Here is a 16028-nt window from a genome sequence, read left to right on the forward strand (position 1 = left end):
CTACTGTGCATTGCCTTCTTTACATTTATATTATTTTATGTATTGCGTGCACTGATATGATTGCTGAATATGTTGTAATAATCATTAATCTTGCACCAATAAGCCAAGTAATCGGGTAATAACAGATTAAATAGCAAGGAACTTCGGTATTATATGGGTTATGCCCTGAGTAGGGCTGCGCAGAAGCAACACTACAGGTTGCGAAGGGATAGTAAGTGCGCATAGCGATGGGTCAAACCATGGACCTCTAGAAACTCATCAGACATCCCCAGGGTGTAGAAACTTGGTTCTAGCACCCTCCCATACTACTTCGGGTGAGACCTCAGTCTGCGCTGCGCGGACTATTGCCGAAAGGGTCAGTTGTACTGGGATTTTCTTGGCTAAATCACCTCTGAACTTGGGTCAGGCCCATACAACCTAACATCTATCCAGAAGTTTCCTACCTACAAGAGTCATAAAAGTGGTTAGTGCCACAACCAGTGGCCGATTAAGGCGATCAACAACATTATTGGTGTTTCCCTTCTTGTACTTAATGTTTAAATGAAATTGTTGCAGATATGTAGAACATTAATGATGTTGGTCATTCCACAACATACCTTTATTTAGTATAAATTGAAGAGGTCAGTGTTCTGTGTGGATGATCATTTCCTCCTTAGAATGAATTTTTTCTAGCATCGGTGAGCCTAAACTATGGAATACATATCTTTATCATAAGTGGGGTATTTCTGAATTGCATCAGAGAGTGTCTCACTATGATAGGCCACCACATGCCCTTTCTGGGTGAGAATATCACCAATAACATACATAGAGGCATATGTCCCAATTTTAAATGGTTGTTGCAGATCTGGAAATGTGAGTATTAGTACAAAGCAAAGGTGGTTCTTTATCTCAATGAATGATTTCTGTTGGGACTTAGAGCATAAAAAAATTGATTCTAATTTTCCCTTGGTAACTTGACTCATAAGCCAAGTGATATGAGAGAATCCCAACATGAACCTTTGATACCAATTGGCAAGGCACAGTAAGTTGCAAAGCTTTGTTAGAATGGTCGGGTTTGGCCAATCCTTAATGACTTTGATCTTAGCCAAATCCACATGCACACCTTGTGCATCAATGATGTAACCCAAATATTGGACCTAGTTCATGCCAAAGGTTTATTTCTCCAAGTTGGCACATAGTTTGTGTTGCCACATGGTTTGAAGGACCTATCGAATGTGTTGCAAGTGCTCTTCCCAACTCTTGTTGAAGATGAGAATGTTGTCTAGATATACAACCAAGAATGAGTTGGTGAAGGGCACAAGATGTCATCCATCATCCTCATAAAATTTGTAGGGGCATTTTTCAACCCAAAAGGCGCGACCAACCACTCAAAAAGGCACCTCATAACTATTTAAAACTCTCATTTAGCTCTTCTACTATCAACATTCAGAAATAGTCCTAATGATGGATCCCTGTTGAGTTTGATACAACTCTGATTATCACAATAGATCACAGTTGGATCCATCCTCTGATAAAACAAACCAACTAGAATTTTCCGCATCCAAATGGCCTCACATGCTGCTTGAATTGCAGCCATGTATTCAACCTCTGCTAAGCTGAGTGCAACTGGCCTTTGTTTCTTGCTGTACCAAGAAATTGCAACTGACCCAAGGTTGAAAATTCTTCCTGATGTGCTCTTCCGATCTGATGGACTCCCTGCCTAATTTGCATCTATGAAGCCTTGTAGCTTCACTCCTTCTATTTGTCTATACGATAATCCATATTGAGATGTGCCTTTGAGGTATCTCAAAACATGCTTAGCTGCCTTCCAAAACATCTTGGTAGGTTGAACCATAGCTTGACTCAGTTGGTTCACCGCATAGCACAAATCTGGTCGTGTGTTCACTAAGTACATCAGTGAACCCACAAGCTGCCAATACATAATATCTTCTACTACTTCTCCTGAAGTAGCATCCTCCTTCCTCTAGTTACCTGGGTGTTCTAGTTGTAACCTTGTGTGACACTGATCTCACACACTGCTCCAACACACTGTAAAACTATGCAAATCTCAAGGAATGAATTCCTTCTGCATGCAAGAGATTTTCTTATAGGAAAATTCTTGCAACTGATAGTACACTATCCCTACCTTTAATCTCAACTGGGTCTTTGTCTGAACTGACATGCATGAGTTATTTATGAGAGAATATTTAGTTATCTGGAGTACATTAGTTTCATGCATGCATGCATTAACTGACTAAACTCACAATTAGTTCCTCAAACTGTTTGGAACTAATTTAACTGGACTTAACTCAGTTAACTAAGCTAACTAATTACAACTCATCCTTATCTCCTTAATTAAGGGATAACCTCCTCAATCAAAGGGATAACTATTGCATGACTTCACAAAGACTTCTAACTTGAATTTCTCCAACTAATTAACTCAAGATGAATTAATTAATTGTTTTTCAAGAAGCTGGTGAGACTAAATTCGAATTTTAATTCAAGGACAAATTAAAATTGGAATATTCTTGTTGCCACATTTCAACAATTATGTCATCTAGTTGAATTATATAACATGGTACATTTACAATCTGTTTGAATTTTTGATTAATCACATGGTATTAGTATGTGTCTGTAAGATTGCATGAAGAAATGATCTTGTTTTAAGTTGGTTGTACTAACACATGTGTTGAGACAATTGATATGTACTTGAGTGTAAGTAGGTGATAGTTATAGCATTATGTGTTATGACTAGTGAATGTGAGTTGATTGTTGACTATGACATGGTTATTAGACTTGGTAAAGGTTGATTTCAAATTCATATGCGTGATGCCTTGATTTGTGGAACATGTGTGAACAGTTGTAGGGAAACATGCATGGTATTAGCATGACAAGGTAATAGTTGAATTGTTTATATAACTAACAACGGGGTGATGTGGCAATACATAGTAAGACTTGATTGCAGCAAGGTACAAAGGTAAAGAAGGAAATTGGGTGAGGATTCCTTTGGCTATATTTGGAAACCGAAGATCCAATCAAATGAATGCTTTGAATACACAAAGTCTTCTTAACCTAGATTTTGTCTAATATTATGTGAATATATGTTATATTCCTAAACATGTTTGACAGGTATATTAGCTAGTTTCTAGCTATAGTTGGGTTCATCAGGAGAATTGGAATCCCTTGAGGAATGATATGTGCAGGTGTACAATGTGGTAACATGCTTGGAAAAAGAAGGTAAGATAACTGGTATATTGTGATGTTTACTTGTGCACTAACAATTGTGTGTTTATGATAGTATGATGTAGGGGGTTGCATGGCAAAAGACACTGCCATGAAATATTGAAGAAGGCTCAGGTTGAATTTCCCTTGGAGGCATTGGGAACCCATGGGGTTGATTCATGGTGTTTGCTAGGAGATTTGTGCCTTTGGTATTTTATGATTTATTTGAGTTTGATTTATGGGTTTTGATTGTGTGTGGTACAAGGCCTTGACACTTTATTTTTGATGTCATATTGCTATCGGTTTTCATGGTTTTCTATTGTTTTCTTCTCGTTGTTTCTTTTTATGTTTTGATTCTTGGGAATTGGTTGGGAAAAGAGGCAAGTTAATGGAGCTCGAGAAGAGATAAATGAAACCCAACATATAATGAAGCTTCATGCATATATAAGGTAAACTGAAGGCAAGAGTATCACCATCAGTTGGATTGGTTGGGTCCATTGGGGTAAATGGACAATGGCAGGATGACCGTGAGAAAGGTATCATGAAAGGTGAAGTAAATGGATCTAAGGTGTCAGATGCCTTGGCTATTTTGGGAACGATTGTTCTCAATGGTGTTCATGATGTGCACAGATAAATGGAGTTCTCTTAACCTTGACCTTATGTTATCTGGTAATTATGTTATGATCAAGATTATGTTGATGTTTATATATGTATACATTTATGTATGTATGTATGTATGTATGTCATGTCTAACGGGGTAATCATGGATCATGGTTGTTTAATGCTAATGTTTATATGTATATATGTGTGTGTGTATGTCATTGTCTGATAGGTTCATGATTATTTTATTCTAATGTTTATTTATATGTATGTATGTAGCCGTGCATCTATGTCATTGTCCAATAGGGTTGTGAGGGATCATTCTTGTGGAGGAATGATTGCTTATGCAGGTGAATGACATGATGAGGTTCCTGGTCTTATGGGGAATCAATGTGGAAGAGTATTCATGACAAATATACAAGGTCAGTATCATGTTGATTTGAATTGATATTGTATTCTTGTATTATGCCTATGTTTATGTTATGACAGGTAACTCTGAGGGATACATCAGCCAAATGAAAGCGGTGAGATCCAAGACATGCTAGGATAAGCATGGATGGTAGAGAGACACTAGAAGGAAGGCTTCCTAGTATAGAAAGTGTGGTTTTGGATGTGCGGTACTACTATTGTGTATATGTTGTTCATGTTATATATTTAGTGATTGTAGCTATGGTGATGTGTGTTGGAGAGGTAAATCCCCTCTACGGATAGAGGCGATCCCTACTAGCCCAGAATGTGTCTAGCAACAATCAATCAATGCTACTGTGCAAGTTCCTAATTGCAAATAAAAGATAGGCAATGAACACCTACTTGGATTCCAACACTATTGTTTGATGAAGATATGTCGTTCTCGCTCCTTCTCTTTGGCCGGTCACGATCTTCCATGATCTCCGTAGATAGATACCTGCACACACGAAGAGAAACACAAACACAAACGTGAAATCTGATAAATGCAATTATACATCAGTCAGAAAGGATGTAATTCACATTAACCATTGCAAAGACAAATGAGAATGGAACCATAATAATAGTCATCTATTATTAATCAATAACAGAGAAAGGTACAACCAAAGTTCTGACGCTGAGTCCTTCTCTAGAGGGTCCAGCCAGCAAGTCTCTTAAGCATTCACCCTTGGAGGTAGATTCTCCTAAGACAAAACTCTCTCTCACACAAGCAATACTCACAACCTTCCTTAAGCTTCCTCTAGCAAATCCACACTTGTCACACCAACTACCTACTAGCAGCAGCACTCTAAGCACTATGAATTCCACACTATCCAAAACTAGCTGCTCATGGTAATGGTGGAGGTTTAAATAGGAGAAGGAGTCTCCATGAATGGTGGGAGGATGAGCTTATCTCCAAGGAAGGTGGCTCAAATGACGAACAAACATGCCATAGAAGGTAGGGTGACATTCACAAGGCCAACAACCAGGTCTGGAGTCATCTGGAAGGCTGGCTGTTAGAACAAACTCGCCCAAACAGGATCAGCGCGGGTGCATAACTGGACTGGAGCGCTGACGTCGCATCTTAATAACGGAGCAGGCTGTGTCAGCGCGACTTAATACAAGCATAGGATGCGCTGGCTTGTGAAATGTGACCAGCGCGGAAAACCCGTGTGCTTCCGCGCTGGCAGCGCATCAGTTGCACTATTAGCCGCCAGTCAGCGCAGTTATTTTAATAATAGTCGTGCTGATGAAATAAACTTTGGCAAAGTGGGTCATTTGGCTAGTTCAGAGAGCATGAGCATGATGGATTTGATTTCATGACATAGTAGGGAGACTGACAGGGAGACAGTGACAAATTATTGTGTAACAGATTGCCCCCTAAAGCATGAAGCCCGAGAGAGTGGGAGGGGTGAAATGCTTTACAAAACTGCTAAACTGGAACACCACCAGGAAGGACCTGCATGTATGTACAACTGATATCTCGATTACATGTAGTCTAGGCATGGGCGCAGCCATCCAAAAGACATACGAAGAAGGTCTATGGTATGGACGCAGCCACCCATCTGAAGAGACCATGTTGATAAGAAGGTATGGTCGCAGCCATCCATGAAGACTCTGGTATGGGCGCAGCCATCCATCAATGAGTCATGTAATAACAATCCACAAAATCGCAGCCTGGTTCGCAATAGACAAAAACCAGGGTCTTGCGCTCCATCCCAACCTGAACAAAGTACAAGTCCAAGCATGTGAATACATGAGCTGGAGTCGAACATGCATGAACATCGTCTGATTACCAGTCAATGATGAAAACTGTTAACAGACGCGAGAGGTACCACCAATAATGACAATGGTCCCCAAGGTACTTATAGGTACAATCCGTGGCGTGTGAATCAATGAGCTGGTGTCGAACACCCGCAGAATCATCCGATCGGAGGCCAATGATGAAAACCTCACGTCAAACACGAAGAACCTGCCATTGAGGCATGCAGGCTCTAAGGCACCTGAAGGGAGTCTCTAGGTCACGTTCCTGGATAATGAGCTGAGGTCGACAGGAAGTAACCTTGATCGAAGGTGGGCCATGATGTTTCCCACATCATCGACACGAGACAGAGAAGGATAAAATATTTTGTGTGAGACATCAGAGGGAGGTGGTAAGCTTGCAGAGGCCAACTTCTCTTGAACATATCGGCGGCACGACAACGGATTTGGCAGTATCTGACATCAAATGAGCAGAGGTCATGGTGACAAGGCAATGAGCAGATGAGAGGTCAAAATAGGATAACCCAAACCCACGGAGGCTAGTGTAAAACAAGATGAGAAATCCCCACCCAGAAACGAATGCAGACGAGTGCCATGTTCAAGAGCGACATACTGCCGACACGACCATTATTACGGTTTCATTTTCCCCACCATTTCTGGTAGGTACCCCGATTATTTTTGGAGGACAAGCTTGACGGGGATAGCATATGCTTAGGAAGCGTCATTTCGACGATGTCCGATGTCATTAAGTTTTAACGAGCCTGACAAAGGAAGAGCTCGACGTCTTTTCCTGTTTAGAGAGTCTGAAAAGACAGCGGAAAAGGAAACTCCAGGGGGGTCCTTTTTCGTAAAGTTGTGTCTCTCGAGCCCGAAAAAGTATAAAACAATGCCCGAAAGAACCGCCCGACCAGTATGATCGAGGAGTACTTTTCGTGAATAGTGACTTCGACCCGAAAAAGTAAAAAAGCGGTCGGAAGTACGTCGTTTTAGAGCCGATAACGAGTGCGAAACGACAAACACCCGACAATCTTTTTAAGTTAAACGGTCGAAAAAAGAGCTTTAAAAGCGACCGCCTCTCATTCCTTTTAACGAGCCGAAAGGAAGCTCGGCCATCTTTTCTTGGTTTATGTCGGAAAAGAGCTTAAAGACGACATTTTTTGGGACCAAGTGTACATAGGACTGTTATGACCATGCCGGTTACTAGAATCTGCACAAGAACACTGCATGCATAAATCTATTCGACACATTAAAAAACATGGTAAAACATGCATAAAAGCATAATATAGCAACATTAGAGCTAAATCTATGGCAAAAATATGACAAAAACCCACATTTATAAAAAACCATAAGTAATTATAATTTTTTTACCATAAATAGGGGGGTAAAAGTCATTTTTTACCATTGTTACCATTTTGAGTTGTGAAGAATGTTGTGGAGCTGCGAGGTTGATGGAGCGATTTCCATCCCGTGCGGACACCATTCATCCGACAGCTTGTTCCAGGTAGGTTCTCCTCTCTCTGCGCTTCATTTTGAGCCTTTTTTGCAGCATTTCCACGGTGGGATTTGGCCGTTTGGGCAAATTTTTTGAGCGTTGATGCGCTCTCGGTCAGCGCGGATTTCCCGCTCGGGTCCGCGCTGATCGATTAATTTTACACACACCACCTCTTGGGTCAGCGCGGAAAACACGTGTGCTTCTGCGCTGACCCAAGGAAAAAACAAAGGGGCGCCATGATCAGCGCGACTGTTTTAAAAACAGCCGCGCTGACGCCGTGAAATTTTATTTTTAAGAAGTTGAACGTACAAACTTCAACGGTCAGGGCTGTAATATTTTTTCATGGTTATGTAGGGCATAATGGCATTTGTTTGGCAAGAGAGAGCTCACGATAAAAAAGATATAGCAGCTTATGCCAATGCGGATTGCCGAAATGCAATGCGGGCATGCGGATTCCTGAAATTCTTCCTCACTCCGCGCCTGAGAGCACAACCTCATCTCCTCGAGCTCTTAATCAGAGCTTGGAACCCAGTTGACGGGAAATTCACAATCCGAGGCCGTGACATCGAGTTCGATTACACGGATATTTATTTTCTGACTGGGTTGTCACGCCGGGGCCAGATGCCCATTCTGGAGGGGCAACGGCCCAGCGGTGAGACCCTTGACCAGCTCATGGCTCGAGTGTGCCCACGGGCTGTTAAAACACGGAGTGGGAAGGTGGGTATTCCGACGGTGGATGACATCGTTCTTCGCACCATACTCTTTATGGTGACACGGGCAGCGGGTTGCTTGGCCAATCATGAGGCCTCAAAGACCCATTTACTACTAGCTCTCGAGTGCTTACAGCCCACCGTATTCAACTGGGCAGCAGCAGTAACGATCAGCATGAAGAGACAACTGAGTAACTGTCGACGCGGAGAGTCGAAGCAGTTCGGTTATGGGTCGCTCTTACTTCCGCTCATGCTGGAGCGGGTGCCGGCCTTACAGCTACAGGACATGGTCGTGGATCCACCCAGAGGTCCCCGGGAGACGAGGGCCAGTCGATGGGGCCATGTCATGCCGCGCGGAGGTGGCGGCCGCCCAGTGGCATGGGGTGTTTATTTCAAGAGTGGCTAGATCGGCAGGTCATTTTCGTAGAGGATTGGCCATATGCCGGTATCGACTTTCGTGGTGATCCCGACATGCCACTGCCCCCAGGAGAGCATTGGGACGATGGAGGTATGACACTCGATCTCTTTTTTAAATTTTTTATCTTTTTAATATTTTTAATTTTTTCATGTACATGTCTTGATAAATGCTATGATGTGCAGATGTGGGACCTGTGAGACCCCTTGGTCTAGCCCCGGAGGCACGGCGAGAGGGACAAGGTGCTGGAGCCCTAGCCTTGGCTCCTCCAGGAGTCAACACACTGGAGATTGTGCTACAGAACCTTGAGGGTTTACTGGCAGGAGTGCCAGATTACCAGGGGATCGAGGAGGTCCCCATAGCATCTCAGATCCACACAGTGGGGGTGGAACCCAGGATGCACCGCCTTTTGAGGCGGGTGGCACGGGCAGTTGTGTGCTACAGAGAGCACAACCCACCACAGTAGACATCTAGGTTTTATTTCCACTGATGTTTTTTGAGAGACACGCGCCTTAGATGTACTGAGGACATCGGCCTTATTTCAGACATATACACTTATTTTTTAGCGCCTCAGTGCGCCACACGATATATATATATATATATACTGTTTTTGGATGGATTTTTTCACATGTGATGATGTTTTTATATGCTATGAAAATGTCTAATACAAATGTGATCTAATGTACCAGTTGAACAACATGTGATCCACATATTTTAATTTTTTATGCAAGCTTAAAAGCACACATGCGAACACACATGCAAACTATGCTTGGAAAGGAAATTATTTACATATGCTTATTCTATGGTCTTATTATGCTTTCTATGTCTTCTTGTATGATGTTTATCTATTACGCAAATGTCTGTCTAACACATGGTTTGCCAATGCATCAGTTAACGTATTTAATCGTCTCGGAATGTGTTGATATGTGATGTAATCAAAATTCCTTTCTAACAATCTTACACGTAAATACAACCTTAGAATGCGTTGGTCTCTGACGGAATATCGCCCGTTGAGTTGATGGACGACAAGTTGAGAGTCTAGGTTCACCACCAATGCACGAATGCCGAGATCAACTGCTTCGGCTAGTAATTCAATTACAGCACTGTATTCGGCAACATTGTTAGTGGTACGACCCAAGCACACGCCTTGAAGATCTAGCAACTCGCCGTGAGGATCGTAGATCGCCCATGCCGCAGAAGACAAATTGCAAGTGCTACGGCAGGCGCCATCAGCGAAACCAACATAAGGTGTACTAGACATCTGCACAAGAAGCAGAAAACACAATAAGAGGCAAACACGCCTTCACACCAAAGCAAAACAAGAAATCATGCACACATAACACACTTGCTAAAAAACACATGTACGTACAAACTAGGTGCACGAAATCATGCATAATATTTTTTCAAATAGAGCCCGTTGCGGGGCTTGTCGAGAGGATTTCCTTCGTAGTCGATCAGCTCATATGCCCCCTTTTGCAGAACTCTCTTCACGATATAGGGGCCTAGCCACATGGATTCGAGTTTTCCTGCCCCTAGCTTATCCTTAGCTTGATCATAGAGCAGTACTAGATCTCCCTCAATAAAGGAACGAGGTTGAATGGTATTGTCAAAGTGAGCCTTAACCCTCTTCTTCTGCGCTTCAATAGCTAGAGAAGCTAAGCGATGGGTCTCGTCTAGCCGTTCTAAATAAAGAAGCCGTTCCTCCACCGGAGTGGTGTTGGGAAGCAACTCGACAGCTAATTTTAACGAAGGAATCTCACACTCAACAGGAAGGGTGGCCTCCAGTCCATAAACAAGCTGAAAAGAAGTGAAACCGGTGGCGTCCTTCACAGAGGTCCGATAGGCCCACAAGGCGGGGAACAACATCAGATGCCAGTTAGACTTGTGCGTATTCACGGTACATTGGAGCATTGTGATCAGAACTTTGTTCACAGCTTCAACTTGGCCGTTGGATTGAGGGTAATACGGCGTTGAACTATCTTGATGCAAGCCTAGCTGGGTCGTTAGTTCCATCATCATGTGATTACGAAAATGTTTCCGTGATCCGTGACGATAGCCTGAGGGACTCCAAACCGAGTAATGACATGATTAAACAAAAACTGCGCCGCTGTGTAACCGTCTTCGTTCAATGTAGGCATCACTTCGGCCCATTTGGTGAAATAATCCACGGCAACGATGATATACCCATGCCCCCCGGCCGAACGAGGGTTACAGGACGTATAATCGATGCCCCATTTGGCAAATGGACCTACGGTAACAATAGGGTGCAGTGGTGCAGGAGGTGCACGCATCTTCTGGTGGTAGATCTGACATTCATGACATGCACGGACGGCAAGGATACAATCTTTGAAGATAGAAGGCCAGAAATAACCAGCACGGAGGATTTTCTGGGCGGTGGCATATCCGGACATGTGGCCGCCACAAGCACCGGAGTGGCAGTCATTCAATACCCGCTCAGCCTCCTCGAGAGTCAAACATCGGCGGAGAACAGAATCAACGCCGAGGCGGTACAGGGTATCACTAATAATGTGATAGGGTTGGTGACGAATCCTCCGTCGAGCGTCTTTCGATACATTAGGATGGAAGGAAGACGTCTGCAAATATACTATGATGTCCCCATACCAAGGGTCGAGGGTGCTGATTAGAAACAATGATTCATCCGGGATATGCTCTTCCGAACGAGATGGTGCAGAAGGGGACAGCAAAGAACAGAGCAATTCTGCAAAGACCAGAGACTTCTTAGACTTGGCGGCAGTAAATTCCAAGCCAAACTCTTGTAGGATTATGATCCATTTCGAGTACTTGCCCCCCAGCAGCTGACGCGACAAGATGTACGTCATTGGGTTGCAGTCGGAAATCACGGTCGTAGTGCGCAACAGGATATAGTGCCGGAATCGTTGGACGGCGCAGACAGCTGCCAATGCCAACTTCTCGACATAAGCGTAGCGAGTTTCCATATCCAAGAGATTGCGACTAAGGTAATAGATAACGTGCTCATTGCCATCATCATCATCCTGCACCAGAACCATGCCGATGGTGGTGTCAGCGACGGCTAGATAGAGAGTATAATCACGGTGGTAGTTCGGAGGTCTTAAGAGTGGAGCCGAGACAAGGAGGTCCTTGAGTCGCTCGAAAGACTCCTGGGCGATGGCATCCCAACGAAAGGGTGTGTCTCGCTTTAATAACCGTGTGAAACCCTTAGCCACCTCGGCATAATTCGGAATGAATCGTCTAAGAAAATTCGCTTTTCCCTGCAAGCTCTGCAATTGTTGCAAGGAGGCAGGGGGAGGAAGATTCAAGATGGCCTCAACTTTGAGGGGATCCAGACGGATGCCTTCTCGGGAGACGATGAACCCGAGCAGTCGGCCTGATTCTACGCAGAAGACACACTTATGAGGATTAAGCCTAATGCGGTAGTGTCGACAGCGGAGAAAAATCTCGCGAAGATGAGAGGGATGGTCCTGACGCTTAGCTGAATGAGCCGGAAGGTCATCTAGGTAAGGTTGTACAATGTGACGAATATCATGAAAGGCGTACGACATTGCACGTTGGAAAGTGGCGCCGGCATTCTTTAGACCGAAAGGAAGCTTCTTATAGGCGAAGGTGCCCCAAGGACAAATAAAAGCCGTCTTATGCTGGTCCGTGGGTGCTATGTTGATCTGGTTATAGCCAGAGAAGCCGTCCATAAACGAGTAAATTTCACTTCCTGCACACTCGTCAATAAGCTGATCGATGAAGGGCGTAGGGAAGTTATCCTTCGGACAGGCACGATTGATATCACGGTAGTCAACATAGACCCGGATAGTGCCCTGCTTTTTATTCACAGGGACTATATTAGACACCCAATCCGTAAGGGGAATGGGGTAAATGAAACCAGCTTTCAGAAGCTTTTCGACTTCGGCCTTGATGGCTGCAGCCTTTCGGGGGTGCACAGGGCATAAGCGCTGACGAACAGGCTTAGCACCTGGATATGTATGTATTTCGTGCACCACTATACTAGGATCGATACCGGGCATTTCCTCATAGGACCATGCGAAGACATCACGGAATTCGTGAAATAGAGCAGTATAGAGTTGAACTTCCTCTGGAGTGCAAGTGACTCCGATATGAATGTGCTTGACAATCCCTGGTTTGATAGAGATGTCGATCGGTTGGGTTTGAGTGATATTTCCCATATTGCCCTCTGAAGACACTTGATAAAGCTGAATGGGTGTTTGGAGGGGCGGGGATGGGACACACGAAGCAAACCGCTCGAGACATGCGGTCATTTCCGGATGGGGAGGGAGAAACGAAGAGCGGTGGTGGTGATCTGACCAAGGGAGCTCTTCGAGAGACATTGTCTCTATGATGGCTTCATCGGAAGGAAATATTTCCTTCAATGGATCCGAAGTAGCCTCGTCTCCTAGCCAAGGGAAATGAACATATGAATCGGGAACACTGCTCGGGAGAGCAGGTTCATCAGGGGGAGCCGATGCAGCGACAATCTCGATGTAGTTGAGTTCGGCAGGACTCAACGGCATCATATCACCCCAAGAGTCTTCCTGATCAGCGGGAGGAAGAACCCACGGATCAGAGCGGACAGAGATCATATTGATAGGGGCGAGATTCGGAGGTGGGAGGGGAAAGACTCCCATTAAAGTGGGATATTTGAAAAGTCCGGCACCCACGCTCTCGAGTGACTTAGAGGTATGCTCCACGAATGGCACATTACCTTCAGAAGAAGAGGCGAAGAAGGAGAGCTGGTCCACCGTGACAATCTTCCCCTGGTGAGGGAAACGAATGACACGGAACAGGGAGGAAGCCACGGCTTGCATGGCATATGTCCAGCTCCGTCCGAGGAGGAGGTTGTAAGTAAGATTGGCGTCAACAACTTCGACCTCCACTTCTACGGTCTTTCCTTCCAAAGAGATGGGCAAGCGTTGGAGGATACCATAAGGACGGGACTCTCTTCCATCAAAAGCTTCTAAAGTCGTAGGAGACTGACTCAAAGTAGGGGAACCAATCACCTTCCAGCAAGAAACGGACATGATGCAGGTTGAGGCACCTTCATCAATAACCGTACGATGAATCGTTTTGCTATTGATGATGACCTGTATAAGGAAAGCGACTTGGTGAGGCAGTCTCTGTGTAAAACCCTCGAGATCAAAAGAAATCAAATCTGAATCTGTTGGGTCGATGCCACCAATAGCTGATAGCAGGGACTTCCTCTGGGAGGGGCAGCTCTGGAGGACTTCTAGAGCGGACATAGCAGACGGAGCCTGAGCTAAGTCCTCAAAAATGCTATAGTGCTGGGCAGCACGAGCATTAGGGTTGTAAGATGACTTCCTGAGTACACCTTTTGGAGGGGGTCGGGGGATCGTCTCAGCGCTGGGCCTTTCGATGTGGAGAGGACCAGAACTAGACGGAGGAGCGCTGGAGGGAACCTCCAGCTCTTTCCCGGCATGAGATGGATAGTCTTTCGCTCGAGTTGAAACATGGATGGGAATCGTTCCAGCCATGAACACTTGAGAACCGAACGAGGAAGAGGGTTGAGATGGGTCTGCCACCATTTGAGTCTGCTGGGAAGGGAAAGGCTCTTTAAGCACGGTAGGAGTCCTAGGAGCACCTTTCAATAGCCGACTAACTTCGGACCGCCTTGGGCAGTCCTTAGTGTAGTGATCCTCATCACAGATGAGACAAGGATACTTAGGCTTTCGTTTAGCTCCTTCCTCGGGTGGAGGCTTCGGGGAATCTTGCTGGGCTGTCCAGATTTATCCTTAGCTTTCCCTTTCTTTTTCCCTTTTGAGGACTTATCCGCTGCAGTGGACTGAACGGCGTTTACCTTGGAGGTACTTCCAGGATTAGATTAGCCCTGAGGAGCATTTCCGTTAGAAGCGTTCTGTTTTTGCTTCCCAGGGTTTGCGGCCGATTTCTTCGATGACGAATTTACAGAGCCAATGACTCCATCAATAGATGGTTTGGGCGGAGCCTTGGGCTGTCCAGGCCTCGGGGCGTCTGGCAAATAATCATATAGAGTACCTGACTGAGAGTATACTAAGTCTAGGTACTGAGCTCACACGATCGCTTGCTCTTCAGTTACACAAGCTCCCATGGCGATGTCTCGTGCAATCGCAGGGACAAAAGAAGTTGTGAACCAATCGGTCAGGAGTTGATCAGGAATCCAGAATTTGATCAAGCGACGACGCCTTCTCCATTCATGTATATGATCAGATATATGGGTCACCGTGTCCTATTTAAGAGACGTGAGGAGATGTGTCCCCGTCTCGTACCGAATGGGTAACTGAAAATGAGTTAAGAACGCCATAGCCAGCGAGTTGAAATCTTGAAACGTGCCGCGATTCAGCTCAATATACCACTTAGCGGCTGAGCCGGTGAGAGTTCTCTGAAAGAGGCGAAGCCGGATAGAGTCATCAAGCCATGAGTTCGATGAACACCAGAGGTGATAGGTCATGACGTGGGCTTGAGGATCTTCACCAGCTTTGCCATCAAATTTTGGACAATCACCGGGTATTTTAGTCGGAACTGGTGGCCAATACGGATTATGCAAAATGGGATCATTTGTTAACTTGGACACATCCGGAAGTTCCAACGTCGCTAAGAATGGCAACTAAGGGTTAAAGGACATTTGTGGCTGTGGATCCGAGGCAGTATTAGGGTTCCAACCAGGTGGTGGTTGCCCCCATGGACTCTGTCCGGATGGACCCGGCCCAAAAGGGCCTGGCCCATAGGGACCTTGTCCATAGGATTTCTGTCCATATGGATTCTGTCCATATGCAGACAGTTGTCCCTGGGTCTGCCCCCCAGCACCCCATGTATTAGCAACTTGGTTCGCAGGTGCAGCATACTGATAATTTTGGTAAGGAGTGACCTGCATATGTTGATAATTTTGGTAAGGGGTAAACTGAGTTTGCCCCTGGGGTTGCTGGTAGCCATACATTTGATGGGCTCCATACTGAGCCTGATAAGCAGGCTGCGCTTGGTAGGAAGGTTGGGGCCGTGGCCCGCCTTGCATCTGATAACCCATTTGAGTTTGGGGCCCAGAATAATGTCCTTGAACTGGCTGGGCTTGGATCATCTGGCCGGAAGGTTGGCCTAGTTGAGTTTGGGATAGACCTGTTTGCCCAGAAGGACGTACTTGCTGGGTGCCAGGTTGTCCTTGAGCAACCAAGGGTTGTCCTTGCGGAACAGATGGCCGAGCAGGCTGGGTGGCTGGTTGACCTTGCGGTTGGCTAGCTTGTCCAGATGGATGATTAGGGCGGACAGTGGGTTGGCCTTGCTGCATAGAAGGCTGGCCCGTTTGTCCGGAAGGTTGTACCGGCTGAGCAGTGGGTTGGCCCTGCTATACGTAGGGCTGCCCCCCTTGCCCAGGAGGATGCATGGATTGAGCAGTGGGTTGGCCCTGCTG

Source organism: Pinus tabuliformis, chromosome 4_1, assembly GCF_031772625.1.
Source record: "Pinus tabuliformis cultivar Carrire ecotype Pingquan chromosome 4_1, CPIR1, whole genome shotgun sequence".
In the NCBI taxonomy this organism is placed as follows: Eukaryota; Viridiplantae; Streptophyta; class Pinopsida; order Pinales; family Pinaceae; genus Pinus; species Pinus tabuliformis.